This window comes from Dermacentor andersoni, chromosome 4 (genome assembly GCF_023375885.2).
Source record: "Dermacentor andersoni chromosome 4, qqDerAnde1_hic_scaffold, whole genome shotgun sequence".
Taxonomy (NCBI): Eukaryota; Metazoa; Arthropoda; class Arachnida; order Ixodida; family Ixodidae; genus Dermacentor; species Dermacentor andersoni.
The window spans coordinates 68,044,903-68,061,491 of NC_092817.1; positions in this window are offsets into that span (position 1 = coordinate 68,044,903).

Consider the following 16,589-nt stretch of genomic DNA (forward strand, 5'->3'; position numbering starts at 1 on the left):
TAATGCGGTTATAAGGGGGGGGGGGGGGGGTGGAGACAAAGAGGAGGAAAGACAGGGAGGTTAGCCAGTGTAAGTTCCGGCTGGCTACCCTGTGCTGGGGAAAGCGGTAAAGGGAATAAAAGGAGAAAGAAGAGGGAAGAAGAGGAAACCGGAAAATTCACACACTAACGCGATACTACACGTTAAAACACTCAAAGACGGTCGAACAATTCGCATGTCCAGACGGGCTTCGGCATTCAACGCCATACGGGCTTTGGTGAAGTATTTAAGGTGGTGATAATAGCGACTGTGTCAGTGATAGGAAACCTTAGTCAGAAGAACACCGCCAGCCACTTCGTGTCAGGTTGTGAATTCGTGAGCTCTTTTTTGGCAGTCTGATTTCTTCCCTGTGCGCTCTTCCCGAGCATGCCGTTTCAACCTGGCAATGATTCATCACATGGGACGACGAGGGCATCGTAATAACCTATAATAGGCCCTAGAGAGCACGCACCGTCTAACGTGCCGTCAGTTACAGCACAGTATTTCCTCATTCGTTGCTTCAGCGGAACTATGACATAAACGACCGAGGCTTCTACGGGTTAAGTATCGCGCAATGTAGGCGCACGCGTAGCCGCCCTCTAACGTAAGGTAGACGCCACGCACAATGCACGCCACGCATGGGCCGAAAGATCTTGTCACCGACCGACAATTCTCATTCACTCGGAGACGTACTCGCCACTCTTTATTTTGGCAAGAACTGGCCTAATCCACTTCCTGGTGTGGATGAACTGTCGCCGTGTAGAAAGCGCACCGTCTTTTATCGCTCGCATTATTTCCGCTGCTGAAAGCTCGCGCATGGAAAAAAAACGTTACTGGTATACCACGCCGCTTGACCGCGTGATCTGGAGAGGCTTCCAGCGCTAGAAAAGACGACAAAGGTCTATTATGACGGCAGCAGCATAAATAAGACGCAGGGTGTCACTCCGGCACAGGGCAGCGCCTTTCTTCCTTTCAGACTGAAAGCTGCGACTGCGGCGCCTTTGATGACTCCACTCCATCGTGGGAGTTCCGCCTGCGGCACCCTCGATTGCGCGTAATCTTGACGTCTTCGTTCATCTTGAGCGAACGCCGGGAGAGACCCACAGGGCACCTATAAGTGCCTATTGTGCCTTGTATAGAGCGGACACAGTGCGTTTCCTTCCTACGCAGCGCGGTCTCAAGAGCCTGCACGTGCGCCGCGCTTCAACCCGGCCAAAATAAAAGCACACGTCCCTCGCGCACTGCTCGCACACGAGCGCGCATTCATTGTGCACACGTCGTTCATTCTTGGGTGTAAGTCGGGCGTCCGGAGCTCATTTACCGATCGTCGTATTAAGAATGCCCATTGTCCTCAGGGCGCGACGAAAGGGTGGTGCGCGTCGAGCAGTGCCACTCTCCCCCTTTGACCCCTCTCTCTCTTTACTTTTCATGTTATTTTCGTAACGGAAGGAAGAAGCTTTTGCCGCTTCGAAAAAAGGAAAGTGGCACAGACTTCACACGACAGGTCGCACCATTGTTGGCGCTCCGCTGTTGCCGCACCAATAGATCATTTAGGGTGCGACACTAGATGAGTTTTGTTGTTTTCTCAAAGATGGCGCGCGAAAGCAAACGCTTCGATGGCGATCTTTCTGTGTCACACCAAACAGTGAACAAACGTTCGCACTCTTTCCATTTCCGTGCGAGGCTATGAAGAGCAGGGCATTTACCTTTCACTCTCTGTTTTGCCCTACACAGTTGAAGCACTTAGCGCGCGTTCACGGCGGTGCCTGCTCACTAAGCATTCGATCGGGGAAAATAAACCGGCACAGCTTTACGGTACGCACTCTACTTGCTAGTTTGCTAGCTTCATTAAGATTTGGTATGAAAAGAGTTGATGGTTTTCGCAGCACTCACTGCGCTGTGTGGTTTTTCTTGCTTCCGTCAGTCTGGCGGTAGAATATCAGATCGTAGAGGTAAGTCACGCCTTATTCTTGAAGGGGTGATGTATGCATTACTTTATCCATGAGCTCTGTAGTTACGCAAGACGTCCATTCGAACTCGAGCCGCAAATGCGAGTGTTTGTAGCGCAATGGCAAGCCACTGCTTAAACTGAGAGGCGGACATTTGGAACACCCAAGTATGAAGTTTGCAATAAAGAATAGCCGCAATGTTATGCACTGATAGCTGTTGCGAAACTAACGACTTTTTCTAATACCTAGCATTTTCAGGGCGGGCGTTACTACACCATTTTCTTTATTGTTATTATTAAGAACGCGGGCATTACTCGTATGGTGAATACGTCACATGGTGTGTCTGGCGGATAGATATGAGTACACTTCAAATTGTGCGTATAGCGACTTGTAATACGACCGGGATAAGCCAGTGGCCGGTCAATGCTATACACGACCTGTGACCCGAGACGAATTTCAACGTTTTTGCGGGCTTATAACATCTTTTATGTGACTGCTTCCACTACTTGTCCGAGAGACAGTCTCTGAAGGCCACACTACACTTGCATCGTTTGTTCGGCTTAGAGCTTCGAGGCACTGAAAGCCCGTGGCGCAGCACCTCCCGCACGTTGCACGCTACGAAAGAGGAGGAGGACGAGGAGGAGGAGGAGGAAATAACTTTATTGAGTCCTGAGGAACCCGTCCCCATCCACTCTTGGTTTAGTGGTCGGCAGGGGCCTGTATTTTTAAGGTCTACAGGATGTAATGAAAATCTTGGTGAATAGCTTTAGCGTGTGTGTACGTGTCTGTGTATGTACGTCGGCGTGTGCTGCGTGCGTGTTTGAGTTGAGATGTGTGTTCCGTAATTCTCGATTGGAACCTAGAGTCGCACGTCAGCCGATCAGCCAGGCTGACACATGCAGCTTGTAATCAAAGTCAGCATCTCATTATTCACTGAACTGTACCATTCTCAATGCTTTATGCAGATCTGATAACTTTTTAGGAAATTGCTTCCTGTCCTTGAAAGGCGTGTACGCCCGTGCACAAGCAAGTGAACATCATTTTTTATTTTCTTGTTGAGGAAGAATGTAAATATATTAAATCGAGCGTCTGACGGAATCCTGTCAGATCGGGAAAGATCATAGCAAATAATACACACAGCACCGACCAAGGTAAAATGCATTCAATAAAAAGTCGTTTCAGCTCTCCCCGCGGGCGCCTTGTTCACACAGACAACAAACGGCAAAGTACACTCATTTAGGTAAGTTTTGTCACCTGTTGCAGGCATCACCCATACACGTGGGGAAGACTGTTGGTAACCCTGTTAAGGTTGCGCGCAGTGGTTTGAGTAACCAGAGATTCAAAGTGCAAACGTGGAGTCAGTTTTCTTGGAGTGGTGATAGCGCAGGCGTCGTCGCACTTGATCACATGCCCAGCAGACACAACGTTAGACGCCACTTTCCAGTATCTTACACCATTAGATTGTTCTCGGAGCCTTCTTGTAAAATGTTGGCTTTTCCCTACATATACGTGCTCGCCGTCTGCGGACGGAATTTTGTACTCAAGTCCTGGCTAATACTTCCTGTCCAACTTGTCTTCAAAATTCGTAAGGCGATGCTTCAGCACTTCCGCGCTCGGACGTGTGCCACCTGTACATCGTAAATGCGCAGAACCCGAACGAACGCTTCACTGAAGCCTGACACATACGGCACGTTCCGTTTTCCTGTGGATGGAGGTATTTGGTTGAACTTGACGCGACATCTGTAGTTGTACTACGTCCATAAACGAAGAAGGGTGTCAGAACGCGGCCAGCTACCGACGAACGGTTTCCACGTCATCGTATCTCCCGACAGCGGTGAACTTCTATTCAACGTTTTCATCGACGGAAAATGTGCTCCAGCTGAGTTTGGCAAGTGTCCACTTCCATCCTACGAACATTGGGAGCCGCATCGACACGTATGCAGCCTACAAGAAGGCGGACTAGTCAGTGCCAACTTGGGGCGTGTAACCGGCGCAGCTATGCCGTTGCGTTACACGGAATTTTTTCTGCTTACGCAGGCTGGTGATTGTTTTAAGGATTCGTGTCACATTGATCTGCATGTTTTACCGGTTCCGCCCCAGATTGTGTTTGCAAGCGCACAGTCGCGATGTGTCAAGCGTTCTGAGCGGCGACGCTTTGTCCTATTGCGTAGTTATGCTTTTTATTTTCTCTTGTTACTTTCGTGTGGGGATGTCGAGTTGAATCCCGGACCCGGTATGCAAGGTACATTGGACATGCTTCTGGAAGGACAGAATGAAATTAAATCTAAATTAGAAGCTATTGAAGCAAAGCAGGAGGAGGGTATGACTGCATTACATGACCTAAACAAGCGAATCGAGAGCTTAGAAGAAACTATCGAACAGTTTGAAGGTATTAAATCGACCTTAACCACATGCAGGAAACAATGCGAAGACAGCCAAACTGTGGTGAAGAACTTATTGAAGAAAGTCGATGATCTGGAAAACAGAAGTCGACGTTCTAATTTGCTATTTTACGGAATTTCTGACACAGAGACTCATGAGCCTCCCGAGACGTCTAAAAGACACGTCATGGAAATAGTGTCTGACCTTGGTGTAGGCACCATGCACATTGAAGTAGCGCACAGACTGGGGAAACACCATGAAGGAAGGAAACGACCTATCATTGCTAAATTTGCTTCTTTGAAAGAAAAACAAAGCGTCTTAGCCAACGCGAAGAAGCTGAAAGGGAAAACTGTTAGTATCTCGGAAGATTTCTCTGAGGCTATCCGTCGTAAAAGGAAATTCCTGTGGGATTTTTCGAAGCTGCATAAGAGTGAAGGCACTCGTGTAAAACTGAAGTATGATGTTCTGCACCTAAATGATACAAAATATGTGTATGACGAAGGTCTAGGGCAAGTTGTTGAGAGTGCATGATACAAGCCGGTATCAGTATCTAACATTTCTTTTTTGGTTGTGAATTGCCGGAGCATCAGAAATAAGGCGGAAAATTTGGAAAACCTACTGCGCATGACAGAGCCCTCCGTGGTTCTGGGCACAGAATCATGGCTCCATTCTGATATCGGAGATAGTGAAGTTTTTCCAGCTGATTACACATGCTACAGGAAAGACAGGAACAGTCACGGAGGGGGTGTCTTTATATTAGTTCATCATACTATATCTTGCTCCCGTCTTGAAGTGCCAGTTGGGTCATGCGAAGCTGTCTGGTGCCGGATTAGGTTGCCAAACGGGAAAGGTTTATCTGTTTGCTCCTTCTATAGGCCCCCTGGAAGCTCGGTTGATATAATGCGAGAATTGTACAAAACAGTAGAAATTATACAAGCAGAGTGCCTTGTGATAGGAGGAGACTTCAACTTACCAGAGCTCTGTTTTAATCAACAATCTAGCTCGTGCGGAGCTGCCTCTGGTACAGGAAAAGAATTCGTAAACATCATGCATGACTTCGCATTGACCCAGATGGTGACTCAAGCAACTCGACTAACCAATATATTAGATTTAGTACTGACAAATCGGCCAGCTTGGGTTTCGTCCACTTTAGTCCTGCCATGAATCAGTGATCATGAATCAGTTTTTTGTCAAATGCAGGTGTCTTATGAAAAAGCAAAATTGAATGCAGCAAGAAAGATATATAATTACTCGAAAGCTAATACTACAGAAATAGACTTGGCGTTAGAAGCTTACTTTCCGCTTTACGAAGCCTTGTCAGAAACTTGTAGTGTTAATGATCTGTGGCTTAGTTTCAAAAACAAAATGTTAGATTTACAGGAAAGGTTTGTTCCTTCATGGGTGCAGTCGCCAAGGCGTTGGAAGAATAAGCCATGGTTCAATGCTGATTTACGACGCCTTCATAACAAACGCCAAATAGCGGTTAAAAGATATAAAAAAGAATCGAAACCCCTTGACGAAAACAAACTTAGAGGCGGCTAATAATGCTCTACAGATGGCTGTTGCAAAAGCTAAAAAGGGCTTCCTTGACTCCTTCTCGTCAAGGTTCCAAAAGAACCCAAAGGAATTTTGGCGATACGTCAAACGCAATGGTAAAGATAATGTAGGCGTTCCAACCATAGCGCACAATGGCCACATGATAGATGGCAGTCTTGAAAAAGCAAACTCCTTCAATGATTTTTTCAGTTCGGTATTTCGGCCCAGCACAACTTGTGACATCCCTTATCAGCCAATTTAGCTTAATCCTATGGCACCCATAGAAATAGATGAAAGGGGAATTACTGCATTACTTCAACGACTAGATGTGTCCAAAGCTGGAGGCCCTGATGGTTTGTCCAATGGCCTTTTAAAGTTGTGTGCCGAATCTGTATCTCCTTTTTTAGCTCTCCTATTCAAGAAATCTTTGCTCACTAGTTCTCTTCCTGGAGATTGGAAGGTTGCCTGCGTGGTCCCTATTCATAAGACCGGGCCTCGGGAATTGGTCTCTAATTACCGTCCTATATCATTAATAAGTAATGTCTGTAAAACTCCAGAGCACATCCTATATACGAACATAATGAATCATCTCAATCCCTTATTAAATCCAAATCAGCACGGCTTCCGGCAAGGGACATCCTGTGTTACACAACCAACCGAGTTTGTTCATGAGGTATGCGAAGCCATGGATCGTTGTAGCATCATTGACTGCATATTCATTGATTTTAAAAAGGCTTTTGACGTAGTAGATCATGGTCTCTTAGTCCACAAGTTGCGCTGTTTAAACGTGAATGAGAAGGTTGTTGAATGGATTAGGGAATATTTAAGTTTAAGGTGTCAGTATGTCACAATAAACGGAGCCAAATCAAATGTAACTTCCGTCACGTCGGGCGTCCCACAGGGGTCAGTTTTGGGACCGTTGCTTTTTCTTGTGTTCATTAATGACATATCAGAGAATATTACTTCCCACATGCGACTCTTCGCTGATGACTGTGTAGTCTACAGAGAAGTGAAAAATTCCCAGGATTCGCTTGCTTTGCAGGAAGACCTAAATACATTGCACCGGTGGTGCGAACAGTGGCACATGAATATAAATTTGCAAAAAACAGTGCACATGTGTTTCACGAGAAAAAAGAATGTACCTAATTACGTCTATAACATAAACGGCCACTTCTTGGAAACTGTTCTCGAATATAAGTATTTAGGTGTGTACATCACCTCAAAACTATGTTGGCATCGACATGTTGATTATGTTGCTGGGAAAGCTTGCAAAATGTTGGGTTTTTTGCGCCGTAACACGAGAATGTTTCCGCAAGACTCTAGGGATTTACTATTTGAAACGTATATTAGGTCCTCGTTGGAATATACTTGTACTGTATGGGACCCACCGACAAAGACTGACAGACAAAAATTAGAAAGAATCCAGAACTTAGCTGCCCGCTATGTTTCTGGGAATTATAGTAGATACATTAGTGTGTCTGGCATAAAACAGGAATTAGAATGGGAACCCATTGAAGTAAGAAGAAGAAAGCTAAGGCTTAAATTTTTTCACAACATATATTGCGATAAGATTGCTATTCCTAGGGAGAAGTACATTTTTCATCCACACTATAGATCCGAGCGGGTTGATCATAATCATAAAGTGCGTGAATTCAGGTAAAGAACCGATATGTTCAAGATGTCGTTTTTTCCTCACACTGTTCGAGAATGAAATGCTTTATCTTCATTTCGTGTTAATATTACTGACAATGAAGTGTTTGCATTGTCATTGTGACTGCCCTTGTAACATTTTTTTCTTTTGTACAACCCCCCCACTGTAATGCGACTGTGGCGCTGTGGGTAAATAAATAAATAAATAAATAAATAAATAAATAAATAAATAAATAAATTCGGCGCATTTCCTTGCGTGGAACAAGTCCGCTGGGCACGACTGAATGTATATGGACGGAAGGGTGCAGTGCACAGACGTAAAATTGAGAAGACTTGCTGGTATGCGTACTTTTTCTGTCAACATCGAATGTGAAGTTATTACTTTCTCTTTTAGTTGAGTACGCCCTTTAACTGAGTACATTTTAGCTTGATAGGTGCGGTGTATTATTTACAACGTAAATATATGCGTATTTTACAAAAAAAAAATGTTAAGGGAAGTTCCATGACAGATACTATAGCGGATTCTTCGGATGTTGTGAAGTGTTTGAATATTCTCGGGTATAGCGAAGGAACAGCTTCGGATATAGTGGAGGGAAAGAGATAAGTAGAAGGCAGGTAGATTAACCAGAATAACGTCCGGTTGGCTACCCTACACCGGGGGAATGGGAAAGGGGGAAAACAAAGTTAACAGGGAGAGAGAGGAGGGAAGGAAAGAAGGAAATTGCGGTGAGTTCGCTGACGTGTGTAGTCTTACGGAAATTGCATTAATAGTCACAGATGGTCGCACAAGCCCGTCGTCCTTAAGAAGCACAAAAGCGTCTTCACCGCTTGATGGGCCGACGGGCGATGGGGGCGGTGTTCCAGCAGCACCTGCACAGAAAGCGGCCGATTGTCCAGTTTTTGGAAAGCTTTGGCAAGTTCTTGCCTCTCTGGGGTGTATCGCTTAGGAGAGCGATTTGAAACGTCATCGCTGCCCTCGGCAAGCCTTTGGGAAGCGCAAACTGCTGATTCCGATCCGACAACATGTGTTATGGGTGTCGTCAGTGATAATGTCCTCTTCTGTTACACATGAAATAAACGTTCGTGAATGTTCAACACACAGTCGAGCAAATAAGTACAATCAAAATAGCGCATAGAAACACGCATGGTATCCGTCACTTCGGGACTCTGAGACTCTAGGTATCGGCCTCCTGGCGTCAGCGGCCTCGCAACAGTACTCGGGAGATCGTACAAAATAAGATTATGACGGTCATTAATAAATTGACGTTCAGAATTCAACGTTTCGCTGCGTTGCCACAAACGTCTAAATTGGAACATTCCGCTGAAGCAGACATTCTTGGTGTATCTGGATAGATGAGCAGTTATCTTTTCTTTCATAGCGTCGCTACATGGCAACCAGCTGTGATTCATTTCATCTCGGTGCACTACCGCACAAAGGACGAGCCAGATGTATTAGTGTTACGAGTGCCTTGCGCAGCACCTCCACTGAAGAGTCAATAATACAAGAAGAACTCATCCTCTAAGTTTCTGTTCGAGAGAATTTTCAGCCACAGCAGTATCACAGCTTCAATAAAAGCGGCATCAAAACGTACTTTCAATCAACCGTATGGCGCCTCTTTCTGAATCAGCTGTACGCAGAAGCCAATACAATATCCGGAAACTAATGTGTGCGGAATCCAAAATGATTACCAAGCGACACTGTCTTCCTTGTTGCGAGTCACCGACCAGAATAATATAACGTCCGTCAATAGCAGAACGTGCATCGTTTACTAATGGATTCATCATTGCGCAACTCAAACGTGAGCTAGATACGAGGAAACGCAGACAGAATTAGACGAGCCGAGCTCAGCCCTAGGGGATATAATAGTGTTGCTCACTCAGAATACTCTCATAGCGTTCCACGAAAGAGGAAAATAAACTTTTCCGTTTTCTCTTTCTCTTTCTCTTTGCTCTCCTATCCCTACGGGAAAGCTTCGCGTAGCGTCTTTAGACATGCTCAACAGACGTGCAAAGCTCGCCACGGTGAATGTAAATGCGATGATCATAGCCAGCGTATATATCACACTGCTGCATTGCAGAGGAAAACGACGCCTAAGCCGATCACGTTCAAATTTCACGCGGTTCCTTCGCTTCCCCAAGCACAGCCGCGTCCTCGCTAAATGTAGAGTGCCCGGACACTGGCGAAGCCCTCCAACGCGTGTCGTTAGTCAGTTTAAAGCACGCTTCAACTTAGTGGTTGATCCTGTCGTGACCTCCCGGCGAAGCCTTCTAACGCGGAAGGGATTTAGTTTTCTGTTGTTTCTTTTTTTTTAATTTTATGGGCTTTGCTCCGAGACGCGTGTCTAAGGAAGTTATATGGGATATGCGCCGCTTCGGATACGCGAGAGATGGGAGGTGCGAATTAATAGCAATAGCATCGTAGCTAAGAGGAAATAACGGGCTAACGTATGCAGGCGGCGTCATTCTTTGCAAAAGCATGACCTGCTACTTCAGGCATTGGCAGGTCTTTAAGCAGTATGCAAATCTATGCACGCGGACGTGTATCACGTTCGTAAACTGTATCACAAAGCCGGGCCATCTTTGCGTTGAAATTAAATGTTGTGCCGTGACTCGTGCCCTGTGGTGACCAGCATCGAACGGAATAAGCAGTTAAGAAAAAATAGAAGCGAACGTAAAGAGATAAAGTGACCCGGAAGATGAAGATGAGTTGAACGCAGAAGGCGGAAGAATAATTGAGGCGTTTCTAAATGCGCGGAGGAGGAGGAGGGGGTCTTAGAGAATTGTTGGTCATTACAAGCTCACTCTTGAGACTGCGCTGCTCAGCCTGCCAAAGATACGCTAGCATAGTGAGAGGAAAAGATACAACGAGGGGCTGATTATTTGAGCATTCCGACGTCCTGCGTGCCGACGGACTGCTCGCTGATTCACTAGCTTTGCGACTCCAGTCGCAGAGGTGTAAATTCAAGCAGTGATCGATGGACCCAATGCAGTTGTTCTTTGAACAAATCGACTACTTGAGAGACGGTCACTGGGGTACGAAGTGTGTCACGTGACCTCGACAATTCACTGATGACGATGCGCGTATGATCGAAGAAACGGCAGCGATGCACATTTTGAGCTCTGTAGCACAGCTTGGCTTTACCAGAGACATTCGACAGGGCCACAGTAAAAAGTTAGACCTAATGACCTACACAAGCACCGAAACATGCACAGACACACAAACACCTGCACTTTGACGAGTTTTGTGTGCGTGCGTGCGTGCGTGTGTGTGTGTGTCTCAGTTACATTTTCCGACTCGTCAAAGGAGCGATGGGCGCTCGAGGATGACCATGCTCCGAACTATGGTGATGCGAATCAAAGGAGCCCCCCCACCGCTTTCCCGACATTTGGTCACACCTGTCCCCGAAGCCTCGCAGGGCAGCCGTAGAGCCACTGTCACACCTCTTGCAGCAGGAAACAATATCGCATTGTCCAGCGCAGGAGCGTCACCACTACCAGTGAGGGCACCGGAGAGGGAAGGCATCCGTCGCCAATGGTGGTTCTTCATTGTTCTAGCCAATTGGCTCGCCCCGTGCCGTGCGGCTCTCGGCTCGAGCCATTAAAGGCTGTGCAAAGCGGCCGGAGGCCGCAGCGCAAACACGCCGCGCCGTCGTTACGTAAACTTGGTCAAGGCAAGTGCGAGCATCTCGGGCCTACTGTCTCCACTGGTCAAGTTTTTCATTCAGCCAAAGGTGCATGCCATGCTCGTGCCATGACCCTCGACCTTTGTCTTGGGGTGGCGGAGGGCTAAAAGAAAAAAAAAAAGGAGAGCTCGGTCGAGAGAGTTTAATGACGGTGTTTCCGTACCTTTGCGTGTTGCATTGTGTTCTTATTCTAAGTGGCCACTCCGAGCGTGTCTTCCTGAGATTTGTTGCGCTCTCTGGGCACGTGATAGCGCACTTATGAAAGCGACAGGCTTGCCCGGAATGCCCGGGGTTGCCGTTAGAAGTTTAGCTGGGTATTGTAGCAAGTAACCAGAGTGGCTTTCTGCAGCGCTTTCGGCACATACCACCGCCGAGGTTCTCGCTTGTTTTACTTGAGTTTGGACTTGGGTTTATTTTCCCACGACACGTACATAAGACGAACCAGTTGTGGTGAGAAAGACGGGATAAACGCCACTACGAAGCAGCTTGACCAGCCCCAGTCCCCGTTTTAGAGCATACCTATAGTTTTTGTGTGTTTTGTGCAGAAGACGTAGAATTCATGTATAAGATACTTCCTACTTAAAAAATAAATTAGTAATGTGAAAAATAACAAGTAGCCATTACTCCGAACCATGCGCTTGTCCATGGAAACGAAGGCTGCTAAATCAAACGAGTCTATGCCACATTCTTCTCACTGTGTATACTGGTTGGTTCCAGGTCTGCAACTTAAGATTGCCAATAACGCGAATAAATGAAAGGCACAAACTGAATACATACATCAAGATACAAACCAGGGTTGAGATACTTTGATAGCACTTCGCTTTTTCATGTGTTTATCTTTCCTTTTTTTAAAATAATAATAGAAGTAAGCTTTCTATTTCTGTCAAGGTTATGAAAAAAGAGTAGATTTGTTTGTTGTTCCCTTCATTTCCAAAATTTTCTTTCATTCATAATGTTCTATTCATTAGAAGCTTGTGCTTATTATGCATATTTTTCTGTGCGGCTCTAGTGCACATGTTCAAGTAACGTTGCTGTTCTTGTCGTTTTATTATCGTGCCGTAAGCGGCCAAGACGGAGTTTTGCAATATTTAGAGTTCCGCTATGTGAGCTGTTGAATTCAGATGTACGCAGATTTTAACCCTTTATATACTGTATCCCAGCGGCAACATATGTTGCTATAACTAAGTGCTGTATCACAGCTCTTGTGTAATAGTTAGAACTCTGTTTAACCAACAGTAATAAACTTGCATGGGCGCTTCGGTAAGGCTCGTATAAATTGAACCTTCAGGGCTGGAACCAGTACTGGATTATTGAACAGGAATCTTCAATTTTGCCGGAAAAGACTAGGCGGTTCGCATGTCTTCTTCTCATTCCATCAATTCTTCAGTGTATTGCGCCCAGTTCTACGAGAAAATAAGGTTCAAGGATGCTTTTGTGCTCATTTTTGGGGTAGAGGCGTGTTTACAGTTTTTTGTTTTGTTGCTTGAAGAATAAAGGAGCGTGCATACATTTGTTGTCACTAGTGAGCTCAGGATGTCACTTTTGTTAGCTGAGCTCATAATTTTAGTGCAGCGTCTCCTGCAACGCAACATGAAAAAGAAAGTTAAATTTGGAAATGAGAAATGCCTAAAGTTCAAAAGACGTCTGTCCTTTAAATATCAATCGGAAGGACACTGCTACATTATCATGTCCCAGTGGTGCGAAAATAAAAACGTTTTGATGGTGTCCAACAGGCACAGCACAAAACTTGTTGGAGAGTTAGCAGATATCATGACTGAAAAAAAAAAAAGAGAGAACTTCATTCATATGTCTAGACTGAGCTTAGGTTCTGTAGCCAAAAACAGTGTGGGTGGGGTAGACCAAGTGCACTGGGTCTGTCACTATGCCCACTACAGGTGGAATGCTTCTCCCAATAATCTCCAATTACCCTTGTCTTTGTCCGCCAAGTCCAACCTATGCTTGCAAATGTACTAATTTCATTACGCAGACAAATCCTAAGGTGTCGAAGACTGCGCTTCCCTTTCCTTGGCGCTCATTATCTTACTCTAATAGGCCTCGGGTAATCTGGTGTATACGCATTAGACTAACTCCATTTCTTCCTCTTAATCTCAACTAGAATATAACTACAATTGACTTCTACACCTAGATGTTAAAATTTGATGGATCCCCTGCTTATGTAGGAATCAATGCTAAGCGACTCTTGCTTTGAATTTTGCACAAATGTTATGCAAACGTAATACTCACGAAGCAAATGCTTGTATAGAACGACGCAAATGTAATGCGATCTTACGCGCTTCTCTGTAGCCGACATCTTTCAGTGTTTTGTGGCCGACTTCTTCACTTCTGTGTAGCTCAGCGCACCGAGCATTCATAACATGACAATAACTTTATTGAGATCCGGAAGAACTCACGTCCGGGGGGACCCGGGATAAGCAGATGCCTTCACCCATGACGCCACTGGCATGCAGGTCGAGACCCACCGCAACATCATGGCGCATCTGGATGGCCTGGAGTTCTAGATGTTCTGGACACTTTAGGGCGGATTCCCAGGAGTCCTTGGTTTGAAGGGAAGAGACCTCTAAGGCTGGGCACAGCCAGAGCATGTGTTCAGAATTACAACATTTCTTATCCGCAACTGCGGTATTCCTGTGAGCTTCCCTGATCTATTAAGTGCATTAAGTGAGGAGTAAGGTAAGATCTAGTCTGTAGCATTCTAAGCGTAGAGGCCTGGGCCCTGTCAAGCTTTGGGCGTGACAGGGAGAATGTTCTACGTATAAGCTTATAAGGAGTGGCAATCTCATGATATTTATGGAGCGGGTCTTTTCCAAGATATGGGAATTTCTGAGGCCCCAGGTTCGGCTGCGCGGCTCGTGAGGTAACGCGCAGACCTATGGGCAGCCTCATTCGGGTTAATCTCATTCGGTCCAGTGAAGTCCCTTAAGTGGGCAAGGAACCACTACATGTGGTGAGATCCCTGCTCTTTACTTCTGATAGTGAAGTCCTGATCCTGGAGGATCTTACTTGTTGTTTCCGCTACCAATCTGGAAGAGAAGGAGCGGATGACCGAGCTTGAATCCGAGTATATAAAGGCTGGCTTCTTACGACTGTTTATTGCTAAAGCGATAGCAGCCTCTTCCGCCACATGGGACGTTGTGACCGTTACAGAAGCTGCGTTAATCATTTTTCCCTCTACGTCTACCTCTGTTATGGAGAACCTTCCTCCTGTGGGATACTGTGCTGCGTCGGCAAAAAGCGCATCTAGCTTGTGTTGATATAAATTTTGTAGGTTTGCCCTTGCTCGCGCGTTCCTCTGGCCCACGTTATACACAGGATGAATGTTACGGGGTACAGGGTCTGCTACTAAGTGTGACCTGGTATCTTTTGCTGCGAGACTTAGTGGTTTCGTGGCTATAGCGCGGTTCAATGCCGGCCTCTTCTAGGATTTTAAGGACAGGTTTAGTGGCAGAGAGCCGAGTGATTTGGGCTATGCAAGGTGCTTCTATAATATCATCAATAGTATTCCGGATTCCCAGGGCCAGCAGCTTTTCCGTGCTAGCGGACTGTAACAGCCCGATGGCGCTTTCCAGTACCGTTCGAACGAGAAAGTGAAGCTTAGCTTTTTCAGCTTGTGTCAATTTTAAATAAGGTGCAGTGCAAGATACGTGACATAAGAAGAACGCCTGAAAGGTCCGAATGAGATTGTCCTCCTTCAATCCTTTCCTTCGGTTAGCTAGGCTAGCAATGAGCTTTAGAACACCGTTTTCCTTTCCTCTTAGACGACTCAATGTTTCTCTATTATACCCTTTGGAAATAATAGTTAGCCCTAAGATTTCAACAGAATCAACTCTGGGTATGCAGGTTCCCACTTTAGTTTGTATCTGAATAGGAAGCGAGTTCAGTGGCGGACGGTCAGCGGACGCACCCGACGTCGGCTCCGTATTTCTCGAGTGTTTCTTGTCGGAAAATCACCAAATTCATCCGAAAAACCACCGTGGATCGACGCAGCAAGTCACCGCAATCGCCCTGACACCTAATTCAGGTGGGAGGACTGATCTTTGACCAAATTACGCCTGCAAGGCAGCCGATGGCGGCTTCACCGCATCTCTGGGACGTGGCTTCCCGCGCGCTTAGCGGGCAGGAATTTTAGCAAGGTGGAAGCATCAGTCGAAGGAGAAGACGTTACGCAGGAAGACTACAAGGATAGCACAGGCTGGCGCCCAGTTATACGACGTAAAGCCAAGGAATCAACGCCACAGCGACAACACGTGTCACCCTAGTCGACGGGAGATGGCAAGAAATAGATAGAGTGGCGTATACGACAGATGACCAAGGCGAGCAGAATGCCGTATCTACCCAAGGAGGATTACAAGATAATAGTAAGACCAAGAGGGGGTTTTCGAGTGTCCGACTACACGAGCGCCCACATTGTCCAAATGCCCAAAGCATCGTCAAGGCGGCCAGCCGACCCGAAGAGGCACACGAGCAAGACATGATATGTGTCAACTATCAACAGAACATAATAGTGATCAGTACTCCCAATGAAGAACACGCCAACAAGTACAAGAATATCCTTTGCATCAGGACGAATACACAGGAATATGAAGCCAGCGCGTACGAAGCGGCCCCTGACACTACATCCAAAGGAGTGATCCGAGGCATAGGACTGGAAGACAGCACGCAAGACATCGTGAGAAAAGTAATAACTCCAAGAAATCCTGCAGCAATCGCCGCCAAGAGAATGGGCAACACAACAAACGTGATTGTTCTGTTCGACGGATACAAGGTCCCAATCTACGTGAGATACGGTTGTGCCTTGTTGCGGTGCACGCTATACAAGAAACAAATGGACATGTGCTACCAATACGGACGATTAGGACACAGAGCGGACGTGTGTCCTAACCCCGACGACAAGGTTTGCGGAAGATGCGGGTTGGCGGACCCTCCCGAAAACCATGAATGCATGGCTAAGTGTCAGCTATGCTACATGGATCACCCTACGTCAGATCAAAAATGCAAGGCAAGATACAAGATCCCCTTCCTGGTGATGAAACGTCGCTGGGAAAGAATTAAACAAGAAAAAGACAAAGGAGAAGAAAACACGACGTAAGATGAGCCGCATGGCCTAAGCATCCTGAAGAATCGGCCGGAACCCCCTTCTAAACTTTCGAAAGAAGGGCGTAGCAGATCCAGGTCCTGGAGCAGAGGCAGGTCGAGGTACACAACCAGCTCGAGCAGATCCAGGTCCAGGGGTACAGCCAGGTCAAAGTCCAAGGAACCCCTGAGTTCTGGAGGCACCACGCCAACACCCACGGTGAGCTGGGCAAGCGCGGTCAAGGGGAAGCGCGCGGAGGCGGAGGCTGTAGCTAATCAT